The 24,096-nt window shown below is 35.9% G+C and overlaps 1 protein-coding gene across 2 annotated transcripts in view; it reads left to right on the plus strand.

Moving 5' to 3' along the window:
* LOC129799925 (zinc finger protein 1) overlaps positions 1-24,096 on the plus strand; it is a 200,297-nt gene that overhangs the window by 19,975 nt on the left and 156,226 nt on the right. Inside the window, exon 1 of one of the 2 annotated variants that reach the window (XM_055844221.1) lies at positions 9,350-9,530. The exons of the other annotated variant lie outside the window; for it this stretch is intronic. The gene's annotated coding sequence lies outside the window, so the exon portion shown is untranslated. Of the gene's footprint in view, positions 1-9,349; positions 9,531-24,096 lie in introns of those variants that run through there. 2 annotated transcript variants of the gene reach the window in all.

Genomic DNA, 24,096 nt, shown 5'->3' on the forward strand with positions numbered 1-24,096 from the left:
CCGCGACTTTTCCATTTTCTCCCTCCCACGAACTCACCCTTCGCCTTTGGCTGGAGAGAGCACGCCAAATAAATTCACTCTCTGGAGAAGATTCAGATGGAAAAGAATTCCTCATCCGCGATCTTTCCAAAATGTTGAATCTGTATTTGAGGTGGTGGATTAGTGAGGTTTGGATTTAATTTGCTTTTTCTCTCGCGAATGGCGGGAAAAAGGCTCAAATTGTGGATTCTTGTTCTAATAGCACTTAATGTGTTATCCTTTTGGTTGGCATTTTAATTAGCAATAAAGATGCGAGGACGCCAAGTGAATCGAATGGTTGAGATTATTGGCTTCCAGGACATTCACTCTCTCTCTCCGTGGAATCCTCTGCTGATTCTCCGCGGAATGTGCCTAAAGAGGTGGAAGTTGAGGTTCTCTGATTCTCTCCTGTGAAAAGGATGTGAATTTATTGTTGCCAGGGAAAATGAATATTTTAAACATAAATAAATTTGCACTACGACTCGACGGCATTTTATTTTTTTTGGGCACTCCGCGGGGTGCAAGAGTGAGATATTGTCCCTGTGCGAGATGCTGAAGAGTCTGGGATGAGGGAAGATGTAGGATCTGGCCCAGTTGGAAGGGGTAGGGGAGCCAGGGCAAATTTGAGTTTGGTGCCAAACAACCTTTGCCACCCGAATGCGCCAAGCAGAGATGCTTCCAGGATGGGATGAAGCTCCCAGGCGAGAATTCATGGAGCGTGCAGGCTTTTATTGCGTCAAAATAAGAAAGGGGTTGATCTTTTTGCGTGTGCCCTCTCCGTGTGATTTAAAATCAGCCTTTTTGCCTTGCACCACCAGAATTTGTGGCATCTTCTTGGAACGCTTCCGAGAACCATCCACGAGGCATTTTGTCACACTTCCTCTCCCTGCCATTCCCCAAATTGGGAAATGAGGACGCTCCTGATGCGATGAAAGTCGGAAAATTTAATAAATTCCCGCCGAAAGAAATCTCCTTCCGGATTCATGTCGATTTTCTATTGAATTTCCATCGATAGTCAATCAGGCACGCGTCGATCGGATGCTTCCTGCTTCCCCTCGGCCAGCTTCCTGGCAGGGAATCTCTACCAAGAGACAATTCACTATCCTTCGAATCTCGGACCTTTTGCAATTCATCCTGCTGCAATTTTCCCGTGACGAACGCCGACAAAATTCGATTCGCTCAGGAAGGACATCCCTCAATCGATTTGCCAAAGTTTAGAAGGAAAGAGAAAATTTTATTGTGGCTCGAGGAAAAAGGTATCTGAGGAAAAATTGGCAGTCGTAAAGAAATTAAATAAGCGTTTTACTGTGGCTGCAATTAAAGAAGTGGCGGCTTTTCTTTCACAATGAAATTATCCAAATTGTCACCCTCTTCTTAGGGCTCCAGCTTGAGAAAAAAATGCCATAACAATAATAACTCCAGCCCTTTCGGCAGGAAAGAAAAACAGCGGTGAAGTACAAGGGGCATTTCGATGGGAAAAGTGTGGTATTCTATGTCATTTTGTGTTAATTTTTTGAAAAATATTCGTATTATTAATGCTTCAGAAGAACAATTTTAGTTGAATGTAGGAAACCGATGTTGATATTAATTTAAAGAACGAATCCGGTGATCATTGGATGTGGGAGGAGGATTATCTCAAAATAAAAATTCTTTCATCCCACTCAAGAAGGTGCGTAGAGAACCGAAAGCTCTGGGAAGAAAAGAATTTTTATTTTGAACTGATCCTTCTCTCATCCGACGATCACTGGATTTGTTCTTTAAAGGAAAATGGTCAAAACTATAGGGGAAAGTACTCTCCCTTCGAACATTCAAGCCTTTCAATAATGTGAATTTTCTTTTATTTTTCCTACGATATTTATATATTTTTATTAAATATTAGTTAGCTTATCATCAACTCTATTGATAATTATGTGATAATTGTCTATAAGTCTCTAGAAAAAATTAAAAAAAAAATTACATTATTCGAAGGCATGTAGTTTCGAAAGGAGAGTAGTTTCCCCTATGGGTGCTGCTCCCGGAATCGCCACAAACGAGAGTAAGTGCATTTTGTAGGTAATGATAAAACATTTTAAAAAAAATGCCGGGACTAAGGATCATAAACGCTGGAAGTTTTTGTAAAAAAAAACCTTTGTCTTTCCGAAAAATCTTTGTTTTGACAGCGAATTACGCAAGAATGGCTAAAGCGATGTTGATGAAATTCAGTATAGAATCAGTTTATGACTTAAACTTTTTATTCTTGTATATCACTCACTACACCCATCCACTCTTCTGGTAGCTCCCATACAAAATGAGAGTATTTTACCTTAAAACTCCTTTCTGAAAAGTTACCCTTAATGGACTTAATGCCAGAAAAATTCCTAGAAAAATGCTCTGATATTTGACTCATTGATAGTCTCAATACTGTTAACTCTATTTCCGTTAGAATAATTTACCTGCGTACCCAAGGAATTATTAGGATCTGTGAGCTCAGAAAAGGGATCAGGCCGGAGATTTTAACATACCATACGTTCCCCTCTTTCAAACAGATCGTCCCTCTGGTCTGCACCCAGCTCTCTCTTCCTCTCGTCTGTCTCTGAATTAGTACTCTCTCTATTAGCGATCGCTGCTAAAGTCCAGGGGTTAATATCAACCCTAAAGCAGTCTTCAGACTAGAGGTTTAGCCCAGTTTTCGAAGGTCTTCTCATCCTATATAGCGAACAATCTTATTGCTTTTTAAAAACCTAGTAGGTTAATTATATATCTTTATTAATCCAATCCTAGTTAAATCTTTCCAAAAAAAATCGTGATTGAGAAGACATTAGAGCGGTTAAGCCATATGGCTAAGCCTTAGATCTGAAGCCCGTATAATCGCGTATTCGTGCAAAAGGGAAGAAAATACTGGTTCCATGATGTTGTCCATTATAACACACAGAGATAGGCCATAAGGTAGGCGTAAAGGGAAGCGAATTATGGAGAGGACCGGAACTTCTGCGGAACACAACCGATCTCCCTAATGATCGGTACCATTCTGACTGGTCTCACAGAGGCATTCCACCTACGGGGATCGGTTTCCATAGTAGAACCTATTCTCCTAATGCGCTTATTCTCATTTCTGGATGAAGGTAAACCATGCTCTAGAATTTTCTCCATAGTTTAGAACATTGGTACCAGAACAAAAGTTGTTACCTATGCAAATGTCTATCCATTGGCATATAGGTCCTGTTCGTGACGATTCCGGGACTGGACTTGATCATTTTCCTTTCAGTTTTTATTAATCGTATCGAGACACTTTATTTTGGTATTACAATATGCCTCGTGTTGGAAGAATCTGCTGATCGTAGATCGCCCAGGAACGTCTTCCTCGTAGTGAGTGCTTCTTCCGTGCTCCTGAAGTGTCATAACCGGGCAGGAGTCGAACTCACAACTGTGAGACTCAAGTCAGAGATCTCACCGCCCAAGAGCCAACGGTCTTGCCTATTGCGCCACTAAGATCCTCTTGCTTTCAGTACAATAAAGAGTTGTGTCAGTCATAGTGGCCACCGCCGTCTTAGCGTTAATAGCCAACCTCCAGAGCAAAGCGACACAACAGCTCGTTCTCACCGAAAGAAGTTGAAGGAAACTTAATCAAAATTTACAGAAATTATCTTCAGTTTTCGCTACTGATACGCCCCTGGATGAAGAAGGGGTTGAAATCTCGAAGAAACTTCCGCCAGGAAAAAAATGAAGACATTCCACCTCGAATATCGGGCAAGGGAATAAATAAAACGAGATTATAACTTTGATGATTTCATTGTAAGCCCTGGTGGAAGGCATTCTTTGTAGTTGCGGAGGGTGGATTTTTTATTAGCCAGCTTTTTTGTTGTTCCACTATCACCAAAATGACAGAATTTGGAGGAGGAATCGGGAGATGAGGCTTCATTCTCACGAGATGATTTAATAACCCGTTAAATTTTTCACTGCTCCTCTTGTTCTCGGCGAGGACTTCCAATGAGGACATTGTCTGAAATCACGCCATGAAGCCATTGAATGGGCCTCGGGGGAGGAATGAGCTGAGGATTCCCTCCAAATGGTTTAATTGTAATTTTTATTGTAATTAAAATCGCCCCCTTAATGACTCTCTTCGCGAGATTCTGATCCTTTTGCACTCAATCGGAGAACCGCTGAAGTTCCTGATAAAATTCATCTTCTGGGAGTAGTTTACATAATTGTCCTCCACATGTCGCATAGAAGGGAAAAGTCGTGGTATTCCTGGGTTTAATGACCGCAAGTTGGGAAAATTCTTTAATGATGTTCAATTGATCAAATAGCGCTTAGAACACGGCGTAGAATGCTCTTCCGGGACAAAGAATTGAAGGGGTTTAGGTGGAAAAAACAAATTAGGAATTAATGATAATTGATGAAGGTGTCATCATTTGTGATTCCCGGACCCAGAGACACTCCGCCCTTTCGTGTAAACAAATTCCCGACAATTAGGACAAGAGAGGGACGCTCTGGGAAAAGCTAAGGGTCATTTTCGTGGAGATTTTCGGGAAAAAAGTGACAAATTCTTCAGCTTTGTTTATGCTGCGTGAATGGAATGCTCATTAATATCTTGCGGGGATTTTCCAGGAGCTCCTCAACTCATTTTCTTCCTAATACGAGATGAAAGTGGAGCATAGGGGAGAGAGGGTTGGGGATGGTTGATGGAAGAGTGTCAACCAGAAAATTCAATTGCAGAGTGTTTGTTTCTTATTAAAATTAAATTTGCATCTCTCTCGCATCTTGTGAACACGATTTCTTTGCGCGAATGTGTGAAAATGTTTTCTTATAATTTTCTCGCAACTCGTGCAGGAATTATTTACTCACAGAAAATTAATTATTTTCCCATGATGAGTGCAAGAGGCGAAAAGGCAAAATTACAAAATGTTCTTTGTGAATTTTAGGAAGAGCATTGACTGGAGTTTGTTATGCTCTTGCTGGATTGTATATGGGAGTCTGTTTGGTGAGTCAGAAATGAAATTTCCTCTTGGGTTCACCCTCTCATTTCAATAATGGCACTCTTATGCATTTGAATTTCCCGTGAAAAATCCCCTTCGAATGGGAATCTTCTCCTAGCTTCTCATGTGTCTGAAAATTTCAGCAAAACAGGGGTGACGACCTGAGATTTTCATCGCTAGGCAAAAATGGGAATGAATATTGAGAGATGGTTTATTTCAAGGGGGATGTGAACGTTCATGGACTAAAATTTTATGGGATTCAATATATATGGGCAGATGGTGGATATTTGAATTACTTTCATCAGGTTGCTCGCTTCATCTCGTTCCACCGTTGATTTAGCACTGGGAAATGGTGAAAATTCCCTGCATTCCCTGTGGTACATTTGAGTGTGGTAAAATAATGCCGATGTGCCAAAAATTTACCATCTAAATTCCCCATTGTGACTGTCTCAGGTGATCCTATCTGCACTGTTTGCCCCGTTTGCCCAATATTATGTCTGAGTTTCAGATAGACTTCCGAAATTGCGTGAAAATTTACTAAAAGATTTCCAAAATGAAATTAATTTCATTACGAAATGTCTTCATTTCGATTTGGGAAACCTTATTCTCTTATTAAACGCGAGGGGCTATTATTTATGTTAGGTTATGTTGCACCTAACCTCAAAAGTCGGACTACGCTTTAGGAGAGAAATTTATGGAACAAACTGAGTGATTTAGGATTAAAAGAAAACCTAACCTCAAACTCTCAAGTGATTAGGTTATGTTCCACTCAACCTCAAAAAGTAGACTACAATTTGAAAGACAAAGACCAAGCAAAACGATGTTTCCATTAAAACTTCATGAGCATTTCAATTGAGTAATTAATCTCAAATTTTCGAATGTAAGGTTATGTTAGATTTATCGTAAAAAATTACGTTATATTTTGGATGGCGAATTCGATTTTTACTGTTGTTCAAACAATTTTGGAGTGAAATTAAATGATTTTAAAATTCTAAATATGTTGATATATAATTGAAAAGTTAGAAGAAATTATAACCTCAAAAATCCTCTCAAGATTAATAAAGAATAATTGAATAAAGTTTTGTTAAGATCCAGTTTTGGATTGAAAATCTATCTAATTCTAACCTCAAAAATTTAGACTAGAGCTTATAAATATTTATTTCTTGATTTCTTTTAAGGTTATTCTTAACATAACCTTCAATACCAAATAAATCTCTTTTCCAATAGTACTAATCACTAAAACTCCCAATCAAAAATCGAATAAAAATAATTATTAGTATAAAACGTCAAACTTTTCAAGGTCTCTCACCTGCTTTTCATGAAAAGTGAGAAAAATTCCGCAGAGTTGAAATTCTAAAGTCAAGCAATATCTCAGTGAAAAGCTGTAGAAGCAATCGCCTGTCTGTTTATTAGTTTTTTCCTTTTCATTCTCTCGCACGACTCGTATTTTATTCTCGAGTGTACTAGCCAGCGGAAATAACCACAGAGAAAATGCTTTATATAATTCTCTCAAATATATAACTCTATATTCATTTTAAGTATATTTCTGTGATGCTCAAACACCAACACTTAATCGACTTCTCACCAATTTTACCGACAATTTCCAGGAGGGAAGTAATTAGGTTACTGGTGAATTGTACTGGGTTTTCTTCGTGTTCTTACTATTAGTTCTAGCCGGTGATGTTAAAATACAAGTATTTTACTTGTTCACTATTTTTTTCTTGCAAATTTGACGTGTATTTTGATAACATAACCTCATATTTCTTGAACATAACCTCAAATGGCGAAATCTAAATTCTCTTTTATCAGTTTTCGATTTTGGGAATTAAGACTGCATGAAATCTAAAAGATGGCAAGATTGCATTACTTGTTCAGTGCAGGGCTGAAAAATAACCTCACATTTTCGTATTCACATCATAACCTTAAGAATCAAGCGTCTGTTGTTGCAGCTGTAGTAATTTGCTTATTTGTTATGCCCAACGCACAATAACTTTTGTTTTGTAAATATGTTTTTGACGTTTCAATGAGAGTGAATGAAAACGAGATCTAGTCATCTTGCTCTCTCTTATAGAAAATTTTGAAAACATGTTTACAAACAAAAGTCATTGTGCGCTGGGCATAACACAGCTGATCATTTTTAAATATACTAATTATTTATTAAATCCCACTTCTGTCAAAATTCTGACAATAATGCAGCATAGATTCTAAAATGTCGTTAACATAACCTCAATCTCTATGATACTTAACATTTTAATAAAATAATAAAATAATAATCTGTTCAAAGTTCAAATTATACATATCTAGAGTTCTATGTTGGAACTTTTTTGTTTTTCAAGGCATCGTAGCTTTCTTTAAATAGAATAAATCAAGTTAAACATTTAAGGGAAGGTGGGGCTATTTTAAACTGTGGGGCTACATGATTTGTTCGCAGACTTCTAAAGGCAGCAGGGCCATTCAAATATTTTAATTAGATCCATAATGGCTTTGAATATCTGAAATACATTATTTTAAAGCCTAGTTTCTTTTAGAAATATGTGAAATAATCTTAGCCCCACAACTCAAAGTAGCCCTACCTCCCCCTATTACCTAACCTCAAAGATAAACTGTAATATTTATACACGATATTCGTTTTTTTTTTTAATTTAGCCCATGCTGTAATCTATTTTTTTTTGTTAATAATTATGTAGCTCTTAGCGCATAGTTCTACTTATATTCTAGTCGGTAAAACAAATTGTACATAACCTCAAAGGTTTAATTTCGGAAATTTTTAAATTATATTCCTTATATTCCGTGGACTTGGCTTATTTGTTATGAAATCAAGATTCTATATTAAAATTATGATACTCTGCATAGCGAACCAGATTTAGTCTGGGATTGTTGTCGGTAGAACGGGTTAGGTATAACCTCAAATATTTTTTATTATGGCTTTTTTTTTTGTTAACGTGATTAATTTGCCGTAATAAAACTTAATCAGAGTAACTGCAAAGGCCTCTTCACATTGGCAGCAATTTTCGTAAAAAGTTGCTCCCACTAAAGACCTGAAAAAATATAACCTGAAACTTTCCTGAGTGAGGTTAGAATTAACCTTGAAGTCTAAAAGTATTTTTGAAAGAAGAGATTCAATTTTTCTTTTAATAACAGCACAATTAATTAAAAAGACTTAAAAATTGCCCAATTTAGGTCATATCAATATAACTCAAAATCTAACAGAATATCTAACCTCAAATTTTCAAGTGATAGGTTAAATTCGATTAAACCTCAAAAGGTAGACTACTTTTCGAACGACAAAATACCAAACAAAAGGTTGTTTCAATTAAAACTTCATAAGCAGTTCAATTAAGTAATTAATGTCAAATTTTCGAATGTGAGGTTATGTTAGAGCCTCTGTCCTCTACACATTGGAAGCAATTTTTGTCAAAAATTGTTTTTTGTTTTTTAAGGAAATCGTCTGCACTGCTGTAGGTGGCAACGTCAAAGTTCTATCAAAATTGCAATTGTTGACGGAAATTGCTCCCAATGTGTAAAGGTCTTAAATCTAAAGCAGGGATGATCAAAAACCGTTTGAAACCAAATAAACGTCAAAATAAGTTTGTCCAAGTAGCGTTTTGACCATTGACGTACAATTTTCATTTGACGTTTGTTTGATTTCAAACGGTTCTTGTTCACCCCTGATCTAAAGCTACAAAGTACACTTTCAACGCTGTCCATAACCTCAAATATTTCGGTAAGTCCGACGCTTACGTGGAACGTAATTTATTCAGCTGTAGTGTATTTTAACACCAAGGATCTTGACCTACCGCAAATTCTGTCTCAATTGATTTTTCAGCATGGCCAAAATTATTCCAGACGCAATATCGTAAAGTAAAAGATTCACCATTCCTTTCATGATTTTCCTGGGTAAATGCCGGGAAAGGTGATAAAGGTGGAATTATGGCTGCTACTCTGATGAAGTTTTTCCGCTCTGGGGAGCTTGTATGTTTATTTGTGTGTCTCACGGGCGCGAGAATGTCCAATTGGAGGTTGTGGAGTGTGAGTGTAAGAGAGTCTTTGAATGAAAATCCCATTCAACGTGCAACCGCATGAAATTCTCTAGTTACACGCCGCATTTCACGGCGCGATCACAGCCAGACTCATCTTCTCGATTCTCCATGGAAATTCTAAGAAGTTGAGGGTGTTCATTTTCAATGGGTATTTGGTCATGAAAATAGATTTTTACAAATTTGCTGCAGACACTCATTTGAACGTTGCGCTTTACGGGTAAAATCTCAAAAAATTTACAAGTTTTTTTTTTTGTATGGGAAGTTGTGACTCTGTAAATGTTAAAAAAAAAGTGTGTGATTCTCAGTGAGATTTTCCTCGAGAGAGATTCCATTGGGATGTGAGTGAAAATTTGTAGTAAAGAGTGTGAGCACGGGGGGGTTCAGAACACAAAAAGGAAGGAAAGTGATAAAGAATCTTGGCGCCAGACGCCCGTAGGCAGGAAAATCATTGACTCACACAATAGAGGAGTACAAAAAAAAAGGAGAGAAAATCTACTAAGAAAAAAATATGCGCAAGGTAGGGCAACCATCATACTTTTTTCCTAATAAATTAGTTTTACTTATAGAAGTTTCTTAAGGAGGGTAACGAAAGAGAGAGTGAGAGTTTATGAGAAAAATATGGTTCTCTTGAGAGATACCGAGAAACGACTAACTGGGAGGATGTAATTGATTTTAATTGAATAGTAAGTTCAATGTTCTTCACATTAATTGAGAGTCAAGGCCTGTTGTTGGGAATTGAGTGGATATGAACCATTCCAGAATTGCATCAAGTGAATGAAATTTTCTCCCCAAGAGGCAAGATTATGCTAAACTAAGGATAAAATCGGGGAATAATGGGTGTAAAGGGGTGTTTTTTTAAATATTTTAAGGGAAAATTAAAGACTAAATAAGTCGGAAATGCTATTCCTGCAAACTCGTCCTTAGGACAAACCCGTCAGGTTTGATTAGTAACTGGGCTACCAATTGTCGAGTGGGTCGTACACTCTACAGATTCGTATCAGATGAAATTTTGTATAACCTTATCAACTTGTTATTCATCGAAATTAGATAAAGACTATGACTTTTAATTTTCAAAAGCAACACGTCACAGCTGAAATCCGATTAAATAATAGGAACCAAACGGTGAGAGACTGTAGCTTATGGTTTTTAGTGCATCTTTTCTCCCCTTTTCCGCTTATTCAGAACAAATAATCTGTATTCTGAGATCGAAAACAAGATCAACGATTTTTTAAAGATTTTCTAGAGTAAAATCTAAAAAAGCGGACACTTAAGAAAAAGTTCACCTTCGAATGCATTGTAAGCTGAATAAGAGTTTATTTATTTGTCTATTTCATTATTAAAAAGTTTAACCATACCCAAATAGCAAATTGGAGTAAGATTACCGTTGGATGTATGTATTCTGGATTCCAAAAACGGGTCCTATGACGGTCGTCAGAGAGTCGAATGACGGAAAGTGGGGAATAATATGACGGTAATTACGGAAGTCATTTGGCGTCATAATAACTCTGAGATTACCCGCCTACGACTAAAATATGACGCCGACTTCCAGTGTACTAATAAAAATTCTTCTCCTCACTGGATATATCTGAGGGGAAATTTCACTTGTCAAATGGCAAATAGAACTATTCAGAGCTGTGAATTCGCAAAGTAATTGATATTTTCGCGTGTTTTCTCAACAATATAATAGTGTACATTGGGAGGAAAAGCTCCTTCAGTAGAGATGTGTGTTGTGATTCGAAAAAGTACAGTGCCGACAGAAGTAAAGTAAAAATTAGGCAATTTTTTGCATGATAAACACACAAACATTTTTTTTGCAAAATGAAATTTTGTGATTTAGGAGTTTGCTCCAGTCTCTGGAGTGTCCTGTGATTAAAATTTTGTGTCGAAAAGACCTATTTAGTGAAAATTTTAAAAGATTTTTTTCTGTTGTTGCCATCCAATGGGAAAATTTTCGACATGTCGGATGGCTCATTCAGCAATAGGCACGGCAAAAATCTTCGCAAATGTGTGTAGTGAACTAGGGAAAAATTAGAGAAATTTACATAGAACGTAGTCGATGGAAAATATGAAGAATTGTTGAGAAAATATCGTCTACAGTGGTAATGCAATACAAAGTTGTGAAGTGCACTAAACGTTTTCATTCAAAGTGTGTATGTCAATTTCGTACCTATGCACTAGAGAAGGACGCCAAATGCATTGTATTTGGCGCGTCCAATTTTGTACGGAAAAATACCGTCATTTGGAGTCGCTTTTGTTACTACATGGTGGAGTAAATTTTAGAACCGTAAAATAACGATAATATTACTAATTCAATCTTGAGTAATGCTGTGACCAAAATTCGACGCGAATACGACTAATTTTTAAGATTCCAATTAGGAGTAATTTTTTTGACCATTTATTAACCAGTCATTTTTGAGTCAGAGTAATTTTTTGCGGATTGGGATATTATAGAAAAATTACTGTAAATTAGAAAATAACACATTTTCAAAAGGCTGACAAGTATTTGAAAAGTCGGACTAGGATTTTTAGAAAGGCGGACATATTTTTACTACAAACGATACGTTGTCTCCTCTTTCTGAACCACCTATTATTACAAATTTAGAACCCCAGGTAACACAAAGTAAGGTGTTTTGCAAGTACTCAAAATTTAGGCATTGCATTAAGGGGTAACATTTACCAGAACGCCCAGAATAAACGGTCTTTCTTGTGAAATTTTTTGACTTTCCTAATGAACCGATCAACATGAAACGAATATAAAAATATAAAATAAATCGAATATAAAAATGCGAAGAAAATTTCTGGGAAATTTCAGTGAAGTTTTCAAGGTGGATGCTTATATGATTCTCTATACACCGCATCTCTATACATCAATCAGCATTTGTCGTAACTTAATTTTTGCGATTTCGAGATATATACATATTTAGAGTCGGGTCAATTTGCATTCAGGGCTCATTTTTAAGGAAAATAAAACTCAACTGAAAATTTCGTCTCCTGAAAAGTTGTCAAAAGAAAGTTACGACAAATGCTGATTTAACAGACGACACAAAAAAACAAATATTTTGCAAAATTGTTCGTAAATGTGAATTCCTATTGGGGACTTACGAAATGCTCGTAAATCATATAAAGGCCTTTCTACACACTAGGAGCAATTTCTTTTAAAAATGCAGGGGCCCATCAAGCCTAATAAAAAGTGAAGCTGTTTTTGACTTGTTCTTGTAAAAATTTTGCAGATGTTGCACCGCGGCTTAAACAAATTTGCTCGTAGTTCTTGTATTATTTCGGCGAACATTATGAAATATCTATTTTTAGATAGCTTTCAATGCACTATTTCGAAATATATCAGACTGATAAGTCAATTCTCTTTAAGAAAAAAATTGCGAATAGTCTTCAGTGCCTCTACGCAAAAACGTATGAAAAAAAGTTAATGTCGAGAGGCCCCTGAAAAATGCTTTATGGCCTCTACACATTGGGAGCAATTTTTGTCAAAAATTGCTTTTTTGAAGGAAATTCCCTGCAGCGTTGTAGGGGGAAACGTCAAATTTCTGTCAAAAACGCAATTTTTGACGAAAATTGCTCCCAATGTGTAGACGCCTTTAATGAAAATATCCCTTATCCTTGTAGGCAGATACGTCAGATTTTCTTTTTAAAAAAGGCAATTTTTGACGAAAATTGTTTCTGGATTGTAGACACCATAATCCACAAATAAATTCGTAAAAGTTTGTACTTTTTTCACAAACATGTCTTGTAACATGATCACTTGACGAGCATTTTTTGTACTTTTACAAAAATTTGTTCGTAAACACACAAAAAATGTTCGTAAAATTTTGTCATTTGTTCGCAAATATTTGTTTATCTGACAAAATTTTACGATTTTTTGTGTATATACGAACAAGAGTTTGTAAAATTACAAAACATGCTCGTGAAGTGATCATGTTACAAAACATGTTTGTGAAAAAAGTACAAATCTTTACGAACTTTTTGTGTGTTATAGGATTTACGAGCATTTCCTAAGTCCTCAATAGAAATTCTTGAATTATTCTTAAATTATAAGTTATCAAAAAACAGATTATTTCTTATTATTTTTATCATCATTTTTATATACATATAAATACCATTGACAACTTTAAAAATGTTGAAATCCACCATTTGCCTCTCAAATGATATAAACTCAAAATGTAACCGGTTTACATTAAGTTGATTGCATGTTTTGACCATTTTGAATTAGTTTTTTTTTTTTTTTTTTAATGAGGCAACAAACTTTTGTTTCTTCAAAAATGTGCAACTTTTGGAAATAATTGTTTTTCATATGAATTTTTTTTGAAAAATATAAATAATAGGGTAAGTGTGCCAAATTCCGGCCAGCTTGCAATTCCGGCCACCAATTTTGTTCCTCAAATTTTCATGCATTTTTAGTTTTTACATAATCCAGAGATTATACAATGCAAAAGAATAACAAAAAACGTAGCTTCGACAAACGAGATGACGTGAAAAATACATTTGAAGAATTCCCGAAAGGCAAGAACTATGAGAATGAAGGTGGCCGAAATAGGGCACCAAAGCTATGTTTACATTTTTATTCATTTTAAAATGTATTAAGAATGATTTTAAAGTAAATAAAGACGATAAACTGTCTACAAGGTTCTTAGCGACACTCCTTAAATAGAAGGAATGAAAAAAATCAATTCCTATTAAAGATATTACATTTCAAACTTAAGACTTTGGCGTTTGCATGCAACTATGCCGAAATTTGGCATACTTACCCTACCTACGGATTACAGAAAACTCATTTGCAAAAAGCAAAATTTGAAAAAATATTTTTTTTATCATTTTCTTTCACTTGTTTCTCAAACATGCATTAGGCAACAAACTATTGACACCCACTGTATGTATTCTCGTTCAGACTCTTTGAAAAATTCGTCGTTTGTGGACAGTTAAAAATTCTTCATTTATCCAGTTATGCATTTTCACATCATGTGAGTAAAAAAAAATGAAAGAAGTCAAGAAAGAAATTTTAGGTAGATATAACCCCTTAAACTAAGTACTTATTAAGTGCTTACTAAGTACTTAATGTGTTAGCCGGAAGATCTAAAAGACTCTATAGAATAAGAGAAACAAAACAACTTTATTATTATTGAAAATTGAAATATTTAATTAATATTTTCTTAAGTTTTAAAAGAGTTACACCTTTTTTTAATTCAAGACTTCTTAAAATATTTGTTACAGTTTTGCAGTATCTGAATATGAATATTTTGTTCATCCTCTTATGAACCTCTCAAATGATACCTTTTAAGAATATCGATTTGCTACTTGGGTATCTCGGGATAACTTAATTTTTTATTTCTATCCAATAATAATTTATTTATTTATTTTTCTAAAAAATCTATTTTCAATACCTCCGCAAATTATTGTTATGATTTAAATTTAATTTCCACCACCTTCAAGCCCACAAAGGCCTTTTTTCTTCTCTGAACTTATCTCTTTCGAGTGTTTATCTCAAGAGGAAAATTTTTGCATGGCATAGCAAAATATTCCGTGTGACAAGGAATTTCTTGTGTGGCACCTTCTGTCCATGTCATAGAGTTTTTGATGATAGCCAGAGAGATTTTTGGGCTATCAGCAAAAATGTTTCACATCTCCAATTTCACAGGTCTCTCTTTTTTACCACACCTCAAACACGAGTTTCTTTTGGTGCTGGAAAAATGTTAAGGTGAATTTTCCAACAAAACAAGGTGTATTTTACACTGCTAAGTACGTCACTGATGATTCAGTGTCAAACTCGGGGAGTGATTGAAGTAACTGGGAGGCATTTGGTATGAGTATCATGGGATGCTCGAGGGGAGAGTTAAAGTATCCGAAGGGATGGGTGATTTCGTGCTGAGTGGATTCAATATGCCTGGAGGATGATGACGGTGTCCTCAGTGGCATTTCACAGCCATGTGGAGGACAGGAGATGACAAAGAAATTGCTTCATTGGCACTTTTGTGCTCCCAATGAAAAGGTGAATTGCTCCCATCGACAACAGCACACGGGAAATATTTCATTGATATAATTTCTGTGGGTGTCTATGGGACAAATCCGGGGGGATTTATCGTTAATAATTTTCACACTCACTTTTAAAATTTAAAGGGAGAGCAGTGTATGCCCAATTTTGGGACTTTCTGGCCAGTGCTGTATTAAGATACTGGAGAGAAAAAAAGTTGACAAAAACTCAATAATTCACGAAATTCTGGTCATTCATGATAACATTTTAATACAAGGATTTGATATTTAGGAAGCTATTCCCAAAAGGAAATTTAGGCCACACCCCTTTTGAGGTTGTGGGCTAATGAAGTTCAATTTTTTATAACAGAAATGTTTATTGTCGACTTCCTGGTCAATCTCACTTAAAAATTTAATTGTGTTTACAGATGCAAATGCTCCGCTCTTATATTAATAAGCCACGCCCCTTATAAAATTTTCATTATATCTTCGGTAACAGCTAATATTGTCCTATCTGTATTTCTTTTATATCAATACTTAATGCAAAAGGCGACATCTTAGTCGTCGTTAGAATAAAATTTTTAAAAAGGGCGTGGCTAAATTATTTAACAATGGAGCATTTACAGGTAAGTGGAATGTTTATCCAGGAAGTAGTATATTAATCACATTTGCATTTTTCTTGTATCAGGATTTTATATAAGGGACGACGTCTCTACCGTCGCGTCGTTAGAATCAAATTTTGATACAAAATATATGCAGATCCCAGCAAGCACAGTTAGCGGAAAAAGGCAGCGCTTTAAGCATATTTCGTGTCGATCAGCAAAAATTTGCCAATCGGTTAGCAGTTCTCGAACAAAAAGTGCTAACCGAATATATATTAAAGTAAGAATTCAACTGAAAAAAGGTGTGTTTTCAGTTGAATTGAAAACAGTTAGCATTTGGTGCTCGCTGGGATATGGCAACGGTCTATGCAACCAATGTTATCTTACTACACTGACAGCTCTTTATAAGTCCCAAAATGAGAGCACTTCCTTCAGATTGAGACTCAAAAACAAAAAAAGTCCAAGTAAGATATTGCACTCTGATTTAGCTGGAATGTCATATCTATTTCTCACTAGAATTATAGTCTTAAGATGAAAAATCTTTTTTCAGCGCAAATTTTCACGTGAACTAACTTAAATTTAAATGCAATTTCGGTATAAATATTTCAGTTTGGAAGCCAGGGAGCAAAGGGAAAGTATTAATGGATTCTATGACTCTTCTGAAGCTCCGCCCACTTTGAATTTATACCCATTAAAGGGCTTTGATTTTATCCATCGTCCTGTAAGAATAATTAAAGCATTTTAGAATTCTAAATTTTTCCAAAAATTGAATGACATTTACTTATGGTCTTCAGTAAAAATTGTTAGGGGCGTGGCTTATTTTTTTAAGTGGAATCTTTCTGGATATGCACAAAAGTCAATTGTGGTTGCGATTTGTTTGGATAGTATTGAAGCCTTTAATTGTTCTGTATGAATTTTGTAATTCATACCTCAGGTAACTGATTTAAATAATTAATTTACTCTTCTGAAGCTCCGCCCACTTTGCATTTGTATCCACTTAAGGCATCTATTTTTATTGATTTTTCTGCTAGTGTATTGAAATTGTTCAAAATTTTAAAACTTTTGTGAAAATTCTGTAAAAGTATTTCTCTTCATCTGTCAGGCTTTTTGGGGGCGTGGCCTATTTTTTATTAGGTGGAATTCTTCTAGCTCCGCGAGGGTCAATATCTAATTATGAATTACTTGTAAGGTAATTAAGAGATATCTATAGGTCTGTATGATTTATTTCAGTAATAATTCAATAAAACTATTAAAAGAATTCAATTTTGGCTTTATGTCCTGAAGGGGGCGGGGCATAAAACACAGTTTTAACACTAAACCTACCGACTGTTTTTGATCGTTTTTCGGTCAAATGACAAACCGTGGTAAGGTAGGATACTCAACAAATTTGCCTCGGAAAAGAGCAAAAAAAATTAAAATTTAAACACTGAAAAATATATTACATGCATATTTTAACAAATTCATAAAGTTTGATAGTGATATTGTACCGTTTAAATATGGGTTAATTTTAAACCGGTCAATTTGATCGGGGTTTTGGTGTTAATGATCAGGCTTTTTCAATTGAGTATTATTATTACTTTTCTTCAAAGTGCGTTTTCTTTTAGTAATATTAATCTGAAATGTCAAGTTTTCATTAGAAGAACAATATTCAATATTTTAACCAACTGCGCTGCGTCTTCCGCTGACTTCACCTTTATTCCCTGAAGGAAAGTAGCAGAAAGCCTAATTCAGTGACTGCTATTAAGGGAAATAGAGGCAGAACAGTCAGCAGTTACAACTGTAGCTTTTGATTTCTAAATTTTCTTTAGGCTCGTTGTTACAGTAGGCTCTCTCTCAATTGAGCATTTGGGGCAAAATGTCATCCGGTTTATCGATAGAATCGAGCGGCAAAACCTTTGTAAATTCCACAAAAATCGCTCAATTATAAATAATCACGATAAAATAGGAAGAACTACAGCGAATTTGAGCAAATTAGCTTCATAATTAAACGTGAAAATTGTCAACAAAATTTTTTGCCCTATTGAAAAAGAGCCGATTGAGCGAGAGTCTACTGTAGTTCCAAAAATGTTAGTTCGTTGATTGACTAAAAAATTTTGCTACCATCTCAATTTCTGGAAAACCGACTCTGGCACAAAATCGTCCCGATTTAATTCCCAGCAATAATGTTCAACACAGATGCTTTATTGGTTCAATTTGTCGCACTCCCCATTTAACCTGAGTTCACCTCAGAATCACCGGATCAATTCATGGCGGTTGAAGTTGTTCTTTGTGAAGTGAGAGACTTTTTTCTGTGTCAACATATTATTGCAATTAATTTGTCATTGAAGTCACCTCTGGTGAATTATTTAAAGTAGAGACCAGTGAGAAGAAATAATAAAAAAAAGATGTCTGGGTCAAATGGTCCACAAGAGATGGGAATGTTTCTTGGGCTGTTTTCAAAGGTAATTTATGAAATTTTGATTAAATCATCGGTATATGAAAACCAGGTGATTTATTAGCTGACAGTGCGGAAAAGTTTTACAAGCAACATCACCCCATAAATCAACTCGCAACTGATTTTCTTCATCATGAATTTCTGCAGTGTGTTGGGGAATATTAGAAGAGTCCCCTAAAGCTTCTTTGTCGATTCATCCGGGCATTTGTTTATAGGTAAAATTGTGCAGATAAGGTTCTTTAGTTCACAGTCTCAGAGAGAAATTCAATCCCTTTCGTGCTGGCAGGAATGTTATAAACTCATTTTAGCTGATGATGTGAATATGGGCACATTTATCGTGCTCTAAATGCTCCCTATATGTTTCAAGAGGGGTGTCATATTTCCATCCAGGTACACTTAAATACAAATCCACCCGAGTCAACATTGTGCCAAAGAGCGCGATTTTGGATCATATTATTTATTTATAAAAAACAATACGTGACTTTCTGTGAGGGAGAATGAAGTTGGTTGGAGAGAAGTTGTTTGACAAAAACGATAGAGGCTTAAAATAAGTTTAATTGCGCCGTGAGCTGTAAAATTGCCAACGACCATCCATCCAACAGAATTCTTGGAGAATTATTGGAAAGTACAATTCTCATCTGTCTTTTGTGGTGAATGGGAAAGAGGTTTTCTGGCCAAAAAAATAATAAAGAAGGAGAAAAATGATGATCGGTGGACGAGTAAAATTCAGTCAAGGGAGAATATTTTACGAGATGCTGTGAATCACCAGGAAAAATGGTTAAGGAGACGCCAAAGGGAACGACACATTTGTGATTCACGACCATTTTCCACGGTCAAATAACTCGTGAATTTATGCAAATGCATCGATATTGCATTCATGCGGCACACGAGAATATGGCTGGAAGGACCGGTGAACATATTTCTGGCGCTCCTTGGACGATAAAACAAAATAAAAGTCAAATGCCTTTGGGGCGTTTGAGAATCAGGACAATGGAAAAGCTCACTTTGGCTGAGAAAAAGGACCAAAAGAGAGCTTTAATGGCTCGTCATTTGTTTGGAGAGAAAATTCACCTGAAATAGCTTAACTTTACCTGTTGCTCATCCACCTTTTTGGCTCCTTCAAGTCGCTGGAAATCCCTCTTTCACAGTCTGTGAGAAAATTCTGTGGAAATCCCCGTGATTTATGAATGCTCGCAAGCACCTTGTGGCTTTGTGACTCAATATTTTGGTGCGAAATCAGCGGCAGGAGGTGCAGGAAAAATTGGCACGTGTGGAAATCCATTCATATCTGATGGAATTTCCGCTGAAAAATCACTCTTGACAGGAATTGTACAATTTTTAACTCTCTGTTAAATCCAAATCGGAAATTGAAGAGATAAACTGGAATAATTTGAACATTAAAACCTTTAAAAATAATATTTAAATGGTTGATAACCCCTGCTTTGATAAACTGAACTTCTTCCGTAAGCAATTGCCTCAAAGAAACATTATCTCTCTCTAAATATACGGCTCGAAGGACCAAAAATGTCTTCAGATGCTAAACCAGTTTAATCAAAAGACTTTTATTTGAATTTTACAAGATTTAATTTGCCAATTTCTTCTGAGTTTCTTACACATGCGGTTTTGCTACAATCAACTTTGACAAGACGTAATACTTGTAAAATTTTCCGCTAGGAGCGCTAAGTCATTACCCTCACCCCATAAAAAATCAGTAGAGGATACTTCCAAGGAATAATCTTGGGAATAATCAACAAAATCCAAAGGGCTTTTCACTGTGAGCTTTTCTTCTGGCAATTTATCGAAAAGCCGCTGAAACAGGTGTCAAGAGGAATTTTTCCAACAAGCAGACTCTCCTAATCTTCCTTGAATTTATGCTCGTGAGGGAGGCGGAAGTTTAAACGGCGCTTTTCAACTCGAGCTCCACGGGAGTACCACCATTTCAGAAGTGGGATGAGTCTCGAAGAAACTGTTCTGGCTTCATTGGGGTTCTTAAGGCGGAAATTGCGAAAGTTAATGAGGTGCTGCGTCAATTAGAGCACCTCCCCACCTGAAGATCTCTCTCCCAGTGACTTCCTAGAGTTCCTTTTGCCCCCAACCATCGGAAAAGGCGCCCTGGATGATGGCATTTGATGGGTTGTCAGTGGTTGTGCTTCAATTGTTCACAGTTTTAAATTGATTTGATTAATCGTCGATCAGCAATATCCAATAAAAATAAATCTGGCGACAAATGGCACACGATAAAAGGCACTTTTTCATCGTCGCATCGAAAATAAATTTAATATTATGATGGACAAAAAAATAATAATTATCGCCGAGCGTTGAATAAACATATTCGGACTATGGCAGTGTTTCACTCTTTTGTGCACTTGATTGAGTTTCGGCGGCTTTTTGGGGTGCATTTTCCCAATGTTTTCCCACCCACTCAACCCAGTGCATCTGTTTTAGGGGAACGGGGGGCAGGAGGAAGCTTCGGCAGGGATAGAAAAATGTGGAAAAATGGGGCCACGGGAAAATCCACCGTCAATGGTTGATTGTGTTTGGGAATTTATCGCTGATTAAAAAAAGTTAATAGCCACAATAAATGTGCAGCAGCAAAGAGGCAAAAAGCGGCCGATGCCAAAAGAGAGGGAAATGTTTTAAAATATAAATAAAATATTGTGTATTTCTGGCAAATTTACGTTGATTATTTATTGTTCGGTGTGCAGAGGTGATAAATTTCTCGCATTTTGAACCACTCTTTTTTTTTATCCCGGTACACAGTTAAAAAAATGAACTGCGATAATCCATGTAATTAATTTTTGCGATTTTTACACCATAAATACATAAATTTAGTGTAAAGATCTAATTGTGTAAATTTGAATGTGTAAAATGTGAATAAAACACTTGTGGGATTCAAAGATTTCAATCCCACTTGATCATTGTTATTTTACATTGTGGGATTGGAGGTTAAAAATTATAAGATCGATATCACATTTTATGATTCATTTTCCTATATGAGTGATTACTTTTACTACATTATTGGATTAGTTCTGTTGTAACTTTCGGTAAACTTTATTATAATTTGTTATTTATAATTTTTTATCTTGGGATTGATATGGGAAGGTTTTGAAGCCCCGGATGACGGAAAATTTCCTACCACTGGGTTTTTTTCATGTTTCTTAATCTTTTCCAATATTGGGATTTATCCTTCCTCTTGGGATTGATATTCCTTCAGTTTGTATACAATTTGGGATTGATTTGTCATTATTTGTGGGAACTGCCTCATTCTGGGATTGCTGTTCTTTCATTTGCAATTGAATTCAATCCATTTTGTTGAATCTATTTCATATTGGGATTGGTCCTTTCTCTTCTCGAAATTGATGCGACTTCAGTTTGTCTTTATTTTGTAATTAATTGTGTCATATTACTAGTAGACTCTGCCTTATTCTGGGATTGACACATTTTCATTTTATGATTGAATTTAATCTATCCGTTATTGGGATTGATCCTTCCTCTTCTTGGGATTGATACTCCTTCAGTTTGTATACAATTTGGGATTGATTTGTCATTATTTGTGGACACCGCCTCATCCCATGATTACTGCTTCTTCAATTTGCGGTTAAATTCAATCAGTTTTATTAAATCTATCTCATATTGGGATTGATACTCCTTCAGTTTGTGTACAATTTGGGATTGATCCAGTCATCGTTTGTGGACACCGCCTCATTCCGGGATTGCTGCTCTTCCATTTTGCGATTGAATTCAATCCATTTCGTTGAATCTATTTCATATTGGGATTGGTCCTTTCTCTTCTTGGGATTGATGCTACTACAGTTTATGTTCATTTTGGGATTGATCTGTCATTATTTGTGGACACCGCCTGATCCTGGGGTTACTGTATTTTCATTTTGTGATAGAATTCAGTCCATTTTATTGAATCTATCTCATATTGGGATTGGTCCTTTCTCTTGGGATTGATGCGACTTCAGTTTGTCTTTATTTTGGAGTTAATTGTGTCATATTACTAGTAGACTCTGCCCAATTCTGGGATTGACACATTTTTATTTTGTGATTGAATTTAATCTGTCCCATATTGGGATTGATACTTCCTCTTCTTGGGATTGATACTCCTTCAGTTTCTGTACATTTTTGGATTGATCTGTCATATTATTTGTCGACTCTGCTTTATTTTGGAATTGATGTTTTTGAATTTTGCGATAGAATTTAATCTGTCCCATATTGGAATTGATCCTTCATCTTCTTGGAATTGAGTTTGAGCACTCCTTCGGAGTGTGTACATTTTGGGATTGACCTGTCATTATTTGTGGACACCGCTTCATCCTGGGATTGCTGCATTTTCGTTTTGCGATTGAATTCAATCCATTTTATTGAATCTATCGCATATTGGGATTGGTCCCACCTCTTCTTGGGATTCATGCTACTTAAGATTGTGTACATTTTGAGATTAATCTGTCATTATTTGTGAACACCGTCTCATTCTGGGATTTATACTTTTTCATTTTTGGATTAAATTTAATCTATCCCATATTGGGATTGATTCTTCCTCTTCTTGGGATTGAGTTTGAGTGTTCCTTCAGTTTGTGTAAATTTTGGGATTGATCTGTCATATTATTTGTTGACTCTGCTTTATTTTGGAATTGATTCTTTTGGATTTTGCGATAGAATTTAATTTATCCCATATTGGGATTGGCTCTTTTTTTCTAATTGGGATTCATGCTACTTCAGATTGTGTTCCTTTTTGGGATTGACTTGTCGTATTATTAGTGGATTCTGCTTTATTTTAGGACTGATGGTTTTTCATTTTGCGATTGAATTTAATCTATCCCAAATTGGGATTGGTACTTTTTCTTCTTGGGATTGGTCTTTTCTTCTTGGGATTGATTCTATCGTATTATTAATGGATTCTGTCTTATATTGGGATTGATGCTTTTGCATTTTGCGATTGAATGTAATCTATCTCAAATTGGGATTGGTACTTTCACTTTTGGGATTGATGCTACTTAATTTTCTATTTGTTTGGTATTGATCCTGACGCATTTTCGTACTCTGTCTCATATTTGGATTAATAAGATTTCACTGTAGGATTAATTTTACTAATTTAATTTAGCATTTCTGTCCCAACATTTTCAAAAATTTTGTCATATATTTTCTAAATTTAAAACATTTTGAAATATCTTTGGGCATGAAATTTTCTCACTGAATTTAATACCAAATTGATATACATTTCGCTGTAACATGCTCTAAAAAAAGTATATTTAATTTATAACACCAAGCGATAATCCAGTCAAAAAACTCAGCAAAAATATTATGCTAACTTATTTTTTACTGTGTAAATTCAAACCCCAATTTTTAGCGGGATAGGGAAGTGGAGGGAAAACGTCGCGACATTGGGGAATTGAACTCTGAAGAGATTTTCTCGTTTTTTTTTTCGTGAAAGAGCTGGCGGTAATTTATTTTTTCAAGAGACACGGCAGAGAAAAGGTGCGAGTTTGGGAAGATTCTTGCCTCAGTTCGGCCACAGATTTCACCGCCAGACTCTCGCGGTGTCTATTTCTGGGGGAGCTATTTTTAATTTTCCTTTGTCGATGGAGCACAAAAGCGACTCAATGGAAAAAAGGCAGCTCTTCAGCAGCGATTAATGCACTTTCTGGGAAGAAAAGGTGCGTCTCTGGAAGTCTTTAAGTAGAAGTTTTGTACCGGAAGGAGGAGGAGGATGTGAGACATGTCGCTTTCTTGGCACATCCTTCGATGTATCTCCCTGCATCAGAATCACTTGGGTCTCTCTCTTTCTAATAAAATGCACTGGATCCTGCCAAGCTCTTCCATCAGGAGCTTTTACTGGATTCTGGAGCACTTTGCTGCTCCCACGAGACTCCATAAATCTTGGCGGGAAATCGGCTGAAAGACACGTTGAGTACAAGGTGAAAAAACTCTCCCATTCGTCGACACTTTTTTCAAGTCCAATTCATCTCGCGGGGATTTTTCCAACCCCCCAAAAGCTACCCCTAAATTGAGGCACGACACATTCTCTCTGTGCAAATGTTTGCAGATGTAAATCTGTATGAATA

Source organism: Phlebotomus papatasi, chromosome 1 (assembly GCF_024763615.1).
Source record: "Phlebotomus papatasi isolate M1 chromosome 1, Ppap_2.1, whole genome shotgun sequence".
Lineage (NCBI taxonomy): Eukaryota > Metazoa > Arthropoda > Insecta > Diptera > Psychodidae > Phlebotomus > Phlebotomus papatasi.